Genomic DNA, 14,494 nt, shown 5'->3' on the forward strand with positions numbered 1-14,494 from the left:
CAGAGAAACAGTCTGACTGTTTTCCAGCAGTGATAACACATGCTAATAAAGCAGAGCTCACGGTGAAATGCTGAGAGCAGGTTGTATCCCCTGCTTTCATGAAAGGTACCTCTCAATCATGCAGCTGACTTACTTTCATGCTGCTTTATCTGTGGCAGTCAACTAAAAATCATGCAAAATGGATTAGACAAAGAGAGAAGCATAGACCCAGCCTGAGAAGTAACTTCTCAAGTTGTTGGGTGAGAAATGGAAGATAGACAAAACTGTAAATGACAACTGGATTTAAAATTTCAAGTTGTAATTGTAATTGATGAATTCACTTGGAAAATGGAGAAGACCTTGAGGGAATCATCCTCCAGAGAACAAAGAGAAGAGTGACCCAGCAAGACTACAGGTCTGAGAGGGCTACCAGAAGATAAAGACAAGTGCAGGAGGATGCAAATACTAAATGTCTAAAAGACTCTCACAAAGGGAGGACTAGCAACTCTTTAGAAGACGAGGTTGAAAGGGAGTAGGGATGGTGGCAAGGACACAAGTTTGGAATGGCCAGAGGTTCATTTAAGCATCATAAATCATAGCAGATGGCTGTACCTGCCTACTGAGAAATGCTCAATCTCCCTATTAGATGCATGTACAGGGGACCTACAAGAAGCTGTGATTTTTAGTGGTGACTGGGCGAGTTGGCATGGAGGGAAGGGTTGAAGTTTGCTACTGGCACAAAATTTATTCTCTCTCCAAAGGTGAACAGACTAAGAAAAAGCAATGAAGCAATGATTTTAAATTAGGAAGGAAGTTGGAACTCCACTAAAACACTGAATAAATCTTGCCCAAATCTTTACCAAATCCAGCTTAAAAACTCAAGCATTCCTGGGTCCTAACATACATAAATCTGTCCTTGTTTTCCACTTCCCACCATGCTGGTTTCTCATTTCTGTGTTAGATGATAAATAGAGTATGACTTCATTTCACAAAAGCATGATATTTTGTCCTTAGGATAAACTGAGACACTTGGTAGTGTAAAGACTTAACAAAAGTCCTTCAAAACATCATAGACTGTGGCTATTTTGTCACTCTCTGAAGAAGCAGTTGACCTCCAAAATCACCTGGGAATGGAGAAACCAAGAAGGGAAACAAGTGGCCTCAAGCAGGCAAAGACATTTGGGGTGGGAATTTCACAAGCTAGCATCACAGTGAAAAGAAATGCATCTTGTAGGAAACACCAGGAGGTGGCAATAAACTCCAGAATGCCCCAGTAGAGCCACAGAAGTGTGGTAGTCAACTCTGCATGGTCAGGGCAACACAGGGCAACAGACATAGCTGACGGATTCATTCCACCAAACTCCTGCAAGTGTGAAGTTCATACCTTTGTGATAATTTGTGTTCCCTGAAGAAGACTGTAACAAATGCAAATGTAAGAATGTTTAATTTATTTTTTTTTACTTTATTTACAGGGACAAACCCACTTCAAAACCAGAAAAAAGAGTCCAAGTTGGAAAATGTTTCTGAGGAGAAATTCTAATCCATTTTGATCAACTGCACCAAAAAAGAAAGTACACATGAAGGAAAAAAATCCAACTATCCTGTAATTCCTTCCTTTCATCCTAGGAAGATAAAATGTATATTGAACATACATGATGATAACAGAGCATTGAACCTTTAATACGGTAACAGCTTGCTGCTACAGGAATGTCACAAGGAATGAGGAATTGTCTCAAATGCTCACATACAAATATCTGTCCATAGTACGGTGCCAATTTAAAATAAATGCAATGTGGAGCATACTAATAACATTAAATGATTATAGCAAAAAAATCACACTGAATTACTGAGAAAAAATGTGTAAGATTCTGTTAAGGTTAAATGCAGATGGTCCTTGTGGGAATCAGCACAGATGGAAAGAGGTGTGGTCAGTTAAATCCTGACAGAGCAGAATCCGGTGAGGGATATAAAGTGAATAGCTTCTTCAAGTGTACCCACAGCAAGAGAAAGGTGGGGTACATGTGGGGCTGCTGGTGAATCAGACAGGAGACCTGGTGAAAGAGGACATGGGAAAAGCTAAGGTCAATGAGTTCTTTCTTTAGGCTTTACTGATAAATCCAGCCTTCAGGAACCACAGGTCCCTAAGGCCAGTGGGAAAATCCAGAGCATCCTCCTGTGAAGGAGTTTGAGGTTAGAAAATGTTTAAAGACACTGGATGTGCACAAGTCCATGGGACCTGATGTGGTGCACCCACAAGTGCTGAGAGCACTGGCTAATGTCTTTGCAAGGCCAGTCTTGACCATCTTTGGAAGATGATGGCAACTGGGAGAGGTTCCTCAGGGCTGGAAGAAAACAAATGTTAGTCCTGTCTTCAAGAAGGATGAGAAGGAGGATCCAGAGAAATACAGGGCGGTCAGCTGCATCTCAGTCCCTGGGAAACTGATGCAAAAAGCCAAGGTACTTAATGCCTTCTTTGTCTTTCCCAGTAAAACCAAACTTTAGAAATCTCTGTGGTTGGATGTGGCTTCCTCCTGGAAGGGAAAAGGAAGTATGGAATACCTAATATTACACCAAGTAAATGGTCACTATAGCATCCACATCTGGTATAAATAAATAGTTAAAGTAAGGAAACAAAAGGAGCATGTATGCAACAGCATCGTATCATACTGCGTTTTCAAGATAGAGGCATAATTCTTTCTCCCTCTATCCAGCCACCCTCCTCTGACTGGTTCACACACAGATTCATATAAATTTTTAAAATCTAAATATAATGTAATGTATAGAAATCTTTGTGCTTCGGGACATTCAGCGAGCGCCTTGGGAAAGAAATCCCTTCTCTTTATCTGAATTTAGTGTTATTAGTTCTGCTTGAAAATGCACATTGTTTCCTACAATGGTTATTTGCCTTTTTTATTTTGTCAGACTCTCCAAATTAAGTGTAGATCATCATCATCATCATCACATCTAAATGCTCATGCAGCCAAGACAGCAACACATCTCTGACTGATGCAGTAGCTATAAATTTGAGTGGGGCCAACACTCCGCCTCTGCACGGTCTGAGACCCTCTGAAATTTGTGTGGACTGAGATGACCCCTGGGCAAGGTCAGCAGGATCTCAGCCTCCTGCTTCCCAACCAGCTTAACCAATAAGCAGATTACAGATGCACTTGGAGAGTTTCTGATTGCTTAACCCAATGAGACCCTTTCTGCATTTTGCACTCCCAGGCCCACACTGATGTTCAAGACTACAGAGACGATTGCGTTCTTCAGAAGATGGTGCTCAGCACTGTACCATTATCTGCCAGAACTGATCATTAATGGGGAACAGTCCCGCATTATTATTTACCAGCCAGCTCATAAATGATGAACACTACTCTGGCACTTTCTAAATGCATGCATGTTTCGTCATCATTCATTGTAAAGACGAAAAGCCAAGTTAACCATGTATCTGTCAACAAATATTTCACCTTAACTACCAATGTATTACGAAATGCCTGTTAAACACAAAGATGTTTTTTCAGCAACAAAAAGGATGTTCAAAGCCTCATGCAAAATTTCTTTATTTTTAGAATACCTTTTATCATATTTATGTTTTAGAATTGGTGATATCACTATGATTTTTCCAAACTGCAGTTTTACCTATCTGTTTATGAGGATGGAAGTCCTAATGGGAAACTGCAACAGTGTGCCAGATCGCACCTTAGTCGTTTCCAAAAGGTCCCAGCTCTGTGCCCTCCCACACCACGTCTTACTGCTGTGCAGTTCTGCCTGTTTGGTCTACCTCTTCCTATGGGCAGAGACCCCTCCCACCAGACCCAGTTGCTCAAAGCCCTGTCCAACCTGGCCTTGAACACTGCCAGGGATGGGGCAGCCACAGCTTCTCTGGGCAGTCTGTGCCAGTGCCTCAGCACTCTCACAGCGAAGAACTTCCTAATATCTAATCTAAATCTACCCCCTTTCCGTTTAAAGCCCTTATCCTATCACTACATGCCCTTGTAAAAAGTCCTTCTCCAGATTTCTTGTAGCCCCCCTTCAGGCACTGGAAGCTGCTGTAAGGTCTCCCCTCAGCCTTTCCTTCTCCAGGTTGAACAACCCCAGTTCTCTCAGCCTGTCTCCACCGGAGAGGTGCTCGAGCCATCTGTTCATCACTTCGTCACATTACTTAACTGATGGGGCTAATGCAATGTTCCTTTGTAAATACCTGAGAAAGATACTTTCTATTTGCAGTTATTTTCCTCTAAGGTGATAAATCATTTATTGTAGTAATTTTAGTAGGAACACAAGCTTTGGGTGACAGCTCTTGTCCCTGCAGCTGCTCAGTTACCTCCTCAGCCACTGGCTGTGAATTGAAGACAAACAGGTACAAGAAGCTGAAAACAGGACACTATTATTAGGACAGCCAATGTGAAAAGGTAGAGGAAAATACAGAAGAAACCTGGGCTTCCTTTGAAAAGAGTGCACCAAGAAAAAACAGGCAGTGATGTTTCACTTCCCAAGCGTGGGTGAACAAGACTATTTGTATTTCTATTTCTATCATTTATAAATCACTTTATAAAAGGAGTTAGCCAGTGGGAAAGGAGTCACTTGCTCCGTTGCTTGATCTTCCCAACACCCAAACCAGGTGACATGCCAGTTGAGTAGGAAAGTTTGAGTGAGTGTTGTCCTTTGATGTGGTGTCAATAAAGACCTGATTATGGTCTTGCCTGGTCTCCATTTCATAGGAAGTGTTCTTAAAGGTTATCACTGCTCATGTGAGTGTTATTTCTGCTAAGCATTGTGCCTCTCCTGCTCCTTCCCACTGCTGCGGCTGCATCACCAGTAATCTTAAAAAGGTCATTCTGTATTTTTAGTGATTTACTGTGGTAACAAACTGTAGTCAAGGGTAGTATTTATAGGGGTAGTTAGAAGGAGAGTAATTAAAGTTAATTTTGGGAAGAAAATGGTCCCATTGCTTTGAAAAATAAAAGCAAGTCCATGCAGCTGTAACTGCTTTGGAAGGTTTACTCCCACTTTAAAAGCAGATGTCTCTGATGTCATTTAATGTTGAATAAACCAGAATAGCTGGATGATATTGGAAATATGCTGTAAGGACAGATGTCAGCCAGATTGGTTTAGTTCATATAAAGTATTTACAAACTCCAGAGGGTTATGGCCTCTTTTAGTTAAATAGAGTCTGTAACACACACTGCTTACCATTCATGAAATGCTGTTTGTTAAAAGCAGCTATTTAGGGAATGTTGACATTGTCCCATTCCCTGACTTTCTTGTCCATCTTTCAAGAGCAATTCACGGATGCCCTGTTTTTTTTTTTTCATATGCAAAATCAGGCACAACCGTGTTAGTACTTTATTAGCAATAAGTATAATTTCAGTCAAAAATAAATCCGGTCCTTTGCAGAGGGAAGCACACTCATGATGGAGTTTGGGGGTTCCATATTAGCACTCAGAAGCTGGGATCTTTGCTGCCCACAGGTGACTCAATGGCATGTAACAAAAGTCAGTCACTGCATGGTGAAGATCTGTGATTCCAGGTGCTATGCAGAGGTATTTCTGCATCTGTCAGGAGTCTGATTTGCTGCAAAATGTCCTTCCTTAGGCCACTTTCGGATTTAAGGTGTTTATTTGAAGAAGATAATGATACATGGGGTCTAATAATGAACCAACTTTGAGATACAGGTATGCCAGTTGAAATGAACATTGAATATTTTACAAACTTACATTTGTTGTGATCAATGCAATGTAAATATACAGGTTTGGAGAAAATCCCTTGAGCACAGCTGAGTCTTCCAAAGCTCTTGTAAGACCAAATTTGGCTTTGATTGGCCTTTCATGTTACGCTGAAATGAGTTTTTCTCTCCAAACGATAATCCCTGCTAAATGACTTCAAGCAGACCTTTCCCTCATTTCCCTCAAAATCTTGTCTCCCAGTGCCTGTATTAAAGTTTTGGGTAATTGTAGTAGAACAAGGAAGAAAATGCGTCCCTGGACATCTTGGAGCTGTGGCAAATGAGGCATGAGAGGTCATGGGATAGAATATGGAAATTAGATAACTTTCCACAGAAGACAGGCTCTGGGTGGTTTAGATACCCATATGCCTGCTTTCAGGCAGCTGTGCTGAGCCTTCCCTAGATGTCCATTTGCAGTAATGGGAACTTTGATACCTTGCTCACATAAGAACATGCATTTAGATAACCTAAATGGAACTATATCACATCCTATTGTTTATATGTTTTATAAACTGGATAAAATTACACAAAGTCAAAGGATGCCTTCAGTTGTTATGCTGCAATTAATGCCGACAGTATGATGACATTTATTGAGTCATAAAACCAGCCGATGAGGTAGGGACTTAGAGGGTATTTATAGAGTCACAATGGTCTTGATGACTCCATTAACGTTGAAGGGTTACAACCAATATTTAAACAATTGAAAATGGTGCTACTTATGTCTTGTGGCTTCTATTGCCATGGTGTGCTTCAACAGAATTTGTACTTCAGGTGACGTGGGCTCTAAGAAAGCATTGCTACTTTCAAAGTGTACCTGTAACATCTGCTGGTCACTTTGACTGTCCAGCCAAGCCAGCAGGCAGGGACACCACTGCCCACAAGCTTTTGTTTTCAGTGACTGCTTCCTTGAACCCAGCAATAAGGAGGGCTAACTTTACCCCACGGATTTTGGTGAACTTGTGTCACTCGATACAGCTCTGGTTTGACTGCTCAGAAACACGTCTGGCAAAAGCATCACGTTTTAAAAGGGGCCTATCTAATCTCAGCCTAATTTGCTGTCTGAAAACAGCAGCACTGAAATTCTCAGAGGGGTTTATCCCATTCCTGTGCAAGGAGGAAGAGGCATTTCGTTCCATCTTTCCCCTAGCAGCACAGAGCTCCTGTCAGCCTCAGCAAAAGAGCTGCTTCCCTGGAGAAAGCACTCCTTGGTAACTAAATATTGCTGTGGAGCACCAGCCCTTGTAAAACCAGCTTAAAGTTGCATTTTTATTTTAAAAATATAGGCAACAAATATTTCACTCTGCATATCATCATTGATCCGTAATTCAGCTTCTCTCTGATCTATTTCTAGGCAAAGTAGGGATGAAAATAGCACTTTATATAACCCTGATGAAAGCATCTGTCAAGTAGTGGGAAAGAAAGAAGTACGAGAGACTTGTTAATAAAACAGTAAAAATACCCAGAGACACAGCATTACAATGTGGGAGCCTGGTGCTCTAATTAAACCATCTGCTTTTAAAATTGGTGTCCTATAGTGACCAGCTTAAAAGCTGGGGCATCCCTATGTGGCACCAAGCTGAGATTCCTGGACCCGGCTCCATCAGCCTTTCCCTGGGCCGGAAGGCATCATCCTCCACACCAGCTATCTCAGATGGTGTGAAACAGCCCCTAAATCCATCATCCTCATGCAGGAGCACTCCAAAGAGTGCTTCCTGTGCCAGAAGAGTGTTGTCATATGAGGTGGGTGCATTTCTGCCTTGTCCATACATCTCCTTCAGCAGGATCCATGCTGGAACACTATCTGACAGTCAATCATTTTGTAAAGTAATCCTTCTCTTTCCACCCACTGGGAAACTTCCCTTGGTCCAAGGACAGAAGTTACTGGCTGGTTTATAAAGTGAAATGATAAAGATCTGGGGGGTTTGTCCCAGGGAACAACTGGAAGAACTTTGCAAGCTTATAGCTTTGTGAAGAAGTCAATCCCTGTGTCATCCAGCTCTACTGGAACACCATCAGGTGTCCACTGCCTGGTTTATTTTCCAGACATAACACAGCTTTATTGCAGATGAACAGGTTTTCCCACTTCCTTCCCATTGTGATTGTCTGCTGTTCCTGGCATGGTGTGCAAGGGGAGCAAAAAAGGCCACCTCTAACATCACAGGCATGGGGACCATATTTACTGATTACCTCTTGCTACTGGACATTCTTCATCAATAAAATAAAATAAAATTAAAATAAAATAAAAAAAAAATATATAATAAGCCACTGAGGTCCACTGCTTGAAAAAGCAAATGGGTAGGACCCCCCCCCCCCCCCCCCAGCTTCAAAGGAAGCAGTAATAGGGGTAGCTGGGGGGGCACTTCTCAGCCAGCATGTAGAGCTGCTGGGAAGCAGTGGCACAGGTTACACCTACTGCATTACCTGCCGTCACTGACCTCAGCCCTTTAAATCCATGCTGAAAGCATGGGAAAAGCTAATTAAATGCAACGCTTCATTAAAATCCCTTTAAAAAAAAATTATTAGCTTTGTGCAAAACAGTTTATTCATCCATTTACTGTTGTGCTCAGTCTGTTTATGAAGGTAGCCTGTTCAGTAAGGCAGGAAAACTAAGGTGTGCAGTAATCTGCTGATCCTGGGAAACTGCCATTGAGTGCCAGTTCAGCACGGTCTAAGCAGGGCAATGAGCTGTTGCACATGTGCTCAGCCACACTGAGAGGAATCACAGGACACCAGGTTGGAAGCAACCTCCAGAATCACCTGCTCAGATCTTTCTTGGCAACAACAGTGTAGACTACATGGCTGAGCACCCCATCCAGCTGAATCTTAAAAGTGTTCAAAGTTGGGGAATCCACCACTTCCCTGTGGAGATTATTCCAATGGCTGATTGTACTCATTGTGAAAATTCTTCCTCTCGTGTCCAGTCAGAATCTCTCTGGGAGTAACTTGTGCCATTACCCCATGTCTTTTCCATGTGACTCCTTGTAAAAAGGAAGTTCCATCTTCTTTGTACCAACCCTTCACTGGAACACGGTGATAAGGTCTCCTCTGAGACTATTTAGGATGAACAAACCCAGTTCTCTCAGCCTTTCCTCACATGTCAGGCTTCCCATCCTTCGATCATCTTTGTGGCCCTTCTCTGGACCCTCTTCCGCCCCTCCACTTCTTTTTTGTATAGTGGGGACCAAAACTGAACACAGTATTCCAAGTGTGGCCTGACAAGTGCTGAGTAGAGTTGGATAATGACTTCTTTATCTCTGTTAGTGATGACCTTGTTGATGCAAAAGCAGCTCCTCGGCTTGAAGTGATTACTGACCACCTCCTGGGGCCACCTCCTGGTGCAAAAGGAGCCAGCCCAGCCCAAAGAGCTGCAAACAATTCAAACTAATCCCACTAAAGCTTTCTAGAAATGGTATGAATTGCTGCTTCAGCCTCTTCAGTTGTTTTCTACATCTGCAAAAGCTTGGTGCTGGCAGAAAGACACAGAGAAAGTGGCTTGTCTATAACAGCTTTCATCTTCATCCTCATTAGCTGTGCCAGGGAGAGGAGCCTACAGTGAAAATGTCTCTAAAATGAAAGCAAATTTCCCAGGTGCCTCTCTCTCATTTTCTTTAATTTAAAAGCAGGTTTACCTTGCATTAACAGCGGCTTGAGCAACGTATTCTTTATAGGCAGGAATAAAGTATTCATAATACAAATGGATGACGACAGGATCCTGTAACACTCCTGGTTGCTCCTCCAACCAGAGGGACCCCATCCAGCTCCCCAGCCCAGCAGAGCTGGGCAGCAGATGTGCCCTGCGGCAGGGCTCATACCGTATAGTGCCCAGCAGCACCTCACAGCCTCCTCATGACACCACGCTCAGCGCCCATGGACCCCGGCATTGGAGCTGTGGGGCTCTGCTGGTGCCTGCCCTCCCTCAGCAAGTCAAGTAAAGCCCATGGCCTCATGGTCGTGGTGGGTGATGGCAGCTGCCTGTGTGCTCCCCATTAGGAAATGTCCATCGCTGCCAGTTGTTCTGGTTGGTCTCAGATTTTTTGTGTTTGCTGGGGAGAAGAAGATGAGAAGGCCCTCGTAGATGATTAATACAGAGTTTAGGTCATATGTAACCCTGAGAGGATGTTGAGCAGGTAAAGAAGATCCTGTAAAGTTACAATGATTAAAATTCTCCCCAGTCTTTAGCTGGGAAAAACTGCTGAAGTGGTCATCATTTCATATTTAATTCTCAGTGATTTTAGGACATATGCAACAGTGTTTTTCTGATTATTATTAACCATAAAAGCAGCTGTCCCATTGGGATTTGGAGACCATAAAGTCCATAGTACTCCTTGGGGCAGTGATGCTCCATGGGGTTTCGGCTAACAGGGTGAGAGGCATTTTCAGCGGGGTGGTGCTTTGTAATGACAATTGATAATCCTGGAAAGAAGATAACCAAGATGTTTCTTACATTTCCCCTTATCAAATACCCCAAAATATCCCCAAATATCTCCATAACCACTCGGCTGGTGACACAAGGCAGGGAGACCAACGTGAAGTTAGGGAGTGTGGCAAAGGCACGGAGGTTGCATCTGAAGACACAGAGGGTGTAAAGAGAAAAGACTGGAAAACACACTGATAAACATGCTGGAAGTCCAGCTAGGACGGTATAACAAGGGAGAGAATTCAGTTGAGAGCAGGTTGGAGCGGGCACCACAAGAGTGATTCTGGGGGTGAACACAGTGATTTCGGCTTGATGTGCAGGAAAGGCAGGCAGCAGGATGCCAAGAGGGGTGATAGCAAGAGCCGGCAAAGGAGCAGGGAAGGGAGAGCCTGAGCCCCATGCACAGACAGCAGGCAGCATGTGGCTGCTGAAGGGCAGGAGGAAGGCTCTGTACATGCTCTGGGAAAAGCAGCCATTGCCCTTATCCTGCTTGCCACAGCACACACAAATAAAGCCGGGACTGCAACAGGCTCCTCACAACAGGGTTTTATGCTAGGGTAACTGCTGTCTGCCATGGAGAGTCATGTTCCTTGTTCAAATCTGTAGGGAATTAGGATTTACCTTTACTGATTTCTTTTAGTATGTATGCCCATACATTAAACTGAAATGAATTTTAGGAGCATACTCATGGCCTTTCCAAGATCTGCATTCCACTCCACACCTGGTGTAAGTTGGAGGAGCACATCCCCGGCTATTGATTTTTCTGACACCTTTGAATTAATTGAAGGTTAAAGTCTGTCAAGAGAATGTTTAATTCATGCATTTAGCAAGTTCTTTCATCTGCCCACACAATATGCCCAAGAAATATGGTAAATTGGAGCAATAGCTCAGTCAGGATGAAAATGAGAAACTGTTAAATTTCAACGCTTCTGCCAAGATGAGAAAGCAAGTATCAGGATCATCTCTAAACCATGAATTCTGCTAGCTGAAATAATTAAAGAGCTCCTTCTGGGCTTGCTTCGTGGAGTTAACCCATACTGTTGCACAGAGGAGATTTCCTCATCCCAGGGCTCTCAGTTGCCCCTGGACATCAGTGGCACCAGTGACAGAACTGGACTTTGCCCTGGCTCAGCCACTTCTTCCACCTTAGTGTCACCAAGGCAGTAGAGAAAACCACCACGGAAGCACATACGCCAGGTAATTCCTGCGAGGGAGACTTATGAAAGGACAGCAAAAGTAACGGAGGTAAGCTGGACATGAATAAACTTCAACTGGAATTCGGAAGAAAGTTCATTCTTTAGTGCAGGAGCAGCGGGATTTTGAGACAACCTTCCACATGGCAGAGCAAAGCCAGGAAAAAAATCCCACAGGAAAAGAATTTCAACCCAGACCCAGTTTGGTGCTTTTAGCTACAATTGGTGGTTTTATGAAACAGACTCTGTGACGACAGAAATGCACAGGATTTTCCTCCGTAACCCACGAGATCCCCTCTAGGTTGACTATTTAATGCAGACCATGAAATCTCATTGCACAAAAATGCCACCACCCCTGTAAGTTTCTGTAGGTCTAATTGGGTTTGATGGATACCCGTGCTTTGCTTAGAGCAAGAATGCTCCAGAGAACATGAAATGGCCACTTAGGGCCGAAGCATTATAGTCTGGCTGGAGCAGTACTGATGCTACAGCAATTTACCTTAATGACTCAAGAGCATATCTCACGGCGATGCTGTGTAGCTGTCCTGACCTAAAAGCCCTCTCATGGCTTAAACTCAAATTTATGCCACTCACAGAAGACATCTGAAAGAAAAAAGCGTATCCAACAAATCCAGGAAGAAAACCAGAAGGATTTAAAACTATGACAACCCAGAGATGAAAATGTGTTGAAGGAAAATTACACCAGAGGAGCCAATGATTACAGAGGTCTCATAGCAGGAAGACCATTAGGTCAGGGGTCAGCAGTGAAAGCCATCATCAGCCAGTACTTGGGTGCAGCACTGGCCCCTCCACTGGTGTGTGCTCAGGGGGCTACAGACATCTTAGCAAGCAGCTTTGCTGTCTCTGGAGATGTCATATGGCCATGTCACCGCTGCAGATGGGTAATGTCACCAAAGGGCTCCATAAGGGCCATTCCCAGCAGAGACAAGTCATTTGGCAACATCTTAAAGAGAACAATATGTGTATGTTGGCAAAGGAAGCCGGGGCAGAAAGAACAGGACGCCTGTCCAGATAGAGCTTTAATTAGACAATTGATAAATGATAAATGTTATGTATTTGAAACACATCAGTATGCTGTTCATGTCATGCTTAGGAGTGATTCATCTTTCTCACTTCTCACATACGAAAGGCTGGTCAGTACATCAACCATCTCTGCCTCTTCACACCTACATTCTTCCCGCCTCCTTGCTTTAAGGATATAAAACTGCGAAATTAAGAGAAGCTAAGGAAAACAGAAGGGAAGAGCTGCTAGCAATGCTTCACCCCTGGCTGCAGGCTCCACAAGATGGATTTTGCAGATGGAGTTTCAAGGACAAACTGGTGTTTATGTGCTGTGAGGCCAGGAGCTTCATGGCAGCTGTACCCACAGCATCTCCAGTGCTGTGTGTGCCATCCGTGCAGCTTTGCCCTTGTGGAAGAGAAGATGGCACATGAACTGGCAGGGAAGGAAGAAAATTGGCTGAAGTTATTTTGGAGATGCAAAAGCCATCAAATCTGGTAATTATCGTTTTCCTACCAGGAAGGCATGAGCTGGAAGTGTTTAATGACAAGGAAGGGTGAGCTAGCAGCAGCTGGAGAAGCAGCTTGGGACAGACTGGAGATGCTGTCTTCAGCAAACCTCACCTCCTACAGCACGGTGTTTTCCTCCTGGCCTTGGCCACACATCCTTGATCATCCTCTGCAGGTTTCTCTCCTGCCAGCACTGATCTGCTTCCTACTCCTTTGGTCTCACACCTGTGGAACAAATCCCTTCTGCATAGGTGCACCGTCCCTCTGGGAGGCAGAGGGAAAAGCAGTTGAGGCTTTTGTTTGGCAGCCAGGGCTGGAAGTCCTGATATGGTGTCTTCACAGAGAGGTATCTGCAAAAGCGTGCTGATCCTCATTGCTGCTCGTTCAAATGAATGAGGCAAAACCGACAAGTTACTGGTGATTGTTTCCCTTTTGGTTCCCAGCAGAATAACTTGGTCTGCCAAGTTTATTTCTGGAAGGTGCTGTAGTGCAGACATGTAGGCTCAGCTCTTGTTTTACACACTCTGATGTTCATTGATTTCAGTGGAATTGCTCTTGATCCCCGAAGAGGTGCAAAGAAAAGGTAAGTGCATTTACTGTGCAGCATAGCTACGGGAGGTGGTGCCTGGGTCTGAAGGAGGGGTATGATCCTTGGGGCTCAAGAGGCACAGAATCAGTGTGCTGTTTATTCCTGTTATGTGAAAATACCTTCTCTCTCAAGCAGCAGATAGCCTTCTAAACACAATACTGCAGGGCAGTAGCAGACCTTTTCTTTAGGCTGTTAGTTCCTTAATCCTGTGAATTTCTAACGTTTCCCAAATTCATCAGGGGATTGAATTGCATGCAGTGGTCACCTTTAAAGTAATCAGTGGATGGAGGACCTGCAGCCAGAGCTAAGTTTGCCTGTGCCACACCATGCAGCCTGGGGGAGGTTACTTCAGGTGACAGCATGAAAGCACCTTCAGTGACAGTTTGGTTGAAGTTTCCGGAATGAAGAAGTCAGGCCCTTCTGGAACCTAAAAAGCAAATCAAGTTAATGGTCCAGTTGAGAAAAACCTTCTCAAAGCCCAGACTGACTGCTTGGGGTGGGAATGAGAAGGTGTAGTAAGACTGGTAGACACAAATGTGTGCAAACACAGCAATGACTTTCAAGCATTTTGCTCACTGATGCTCCTCTGGCTCAGGGAAAACACACAGAGCTGGGATGGATGGGAAGATGACAGCTAGTGGCAAAGCATCCTGACCATGCTGCCTCTGCCTGCTGACTGCCCTCAGAGTCCTCTCTGGCAGCCGTGTAGGAAGAATGGCAGCACCACGAGTTTACACACAGAGCACAGGAGGGATGCTACTCAAGCAGTGATACAGAACATCTCTTCACCTTCCTCTCTGGAAATCAAGACATTTCCACCCACCCCTGCAGCAAAATTTGCCTGCTTCTACCCACTGTGACACAGCTGCTACAGCTCCGCTCAGTTCAGAGAACTGCTGCTACCGATCCTACATCAGCTGAGGATCTCATTTCAAGGATTTCAGGCTTGCCTTCCACATCTCCTTTACTCATTCTGTCTTAGAGCAGGTGGCACAGAGCACCTTGCTCCAGGGTGCAGAAGAATGGGTAGAGCTTTGTAAGCAGTGCACACTCTAGAGATA

The sequence above is a fragment of the Pezoporus wallicus genome, unplaced genomic scaffold (genome assembly GCF_028554395.1).
Source record: "Pezoporus wallicus isolate ANWC-B61680 ecotype Strahan unplaced genomic scaffold, APGP_CSIRO_Pwel_v1 contig_4788, whole genome shotgun sequence".
NCBI classification, from domain to species: Eukaryota; Metazoa; Chordata; class Aves; order Psittaciformes; family Psittacidae; genus Pezoporus; species Pezoporus wallicus.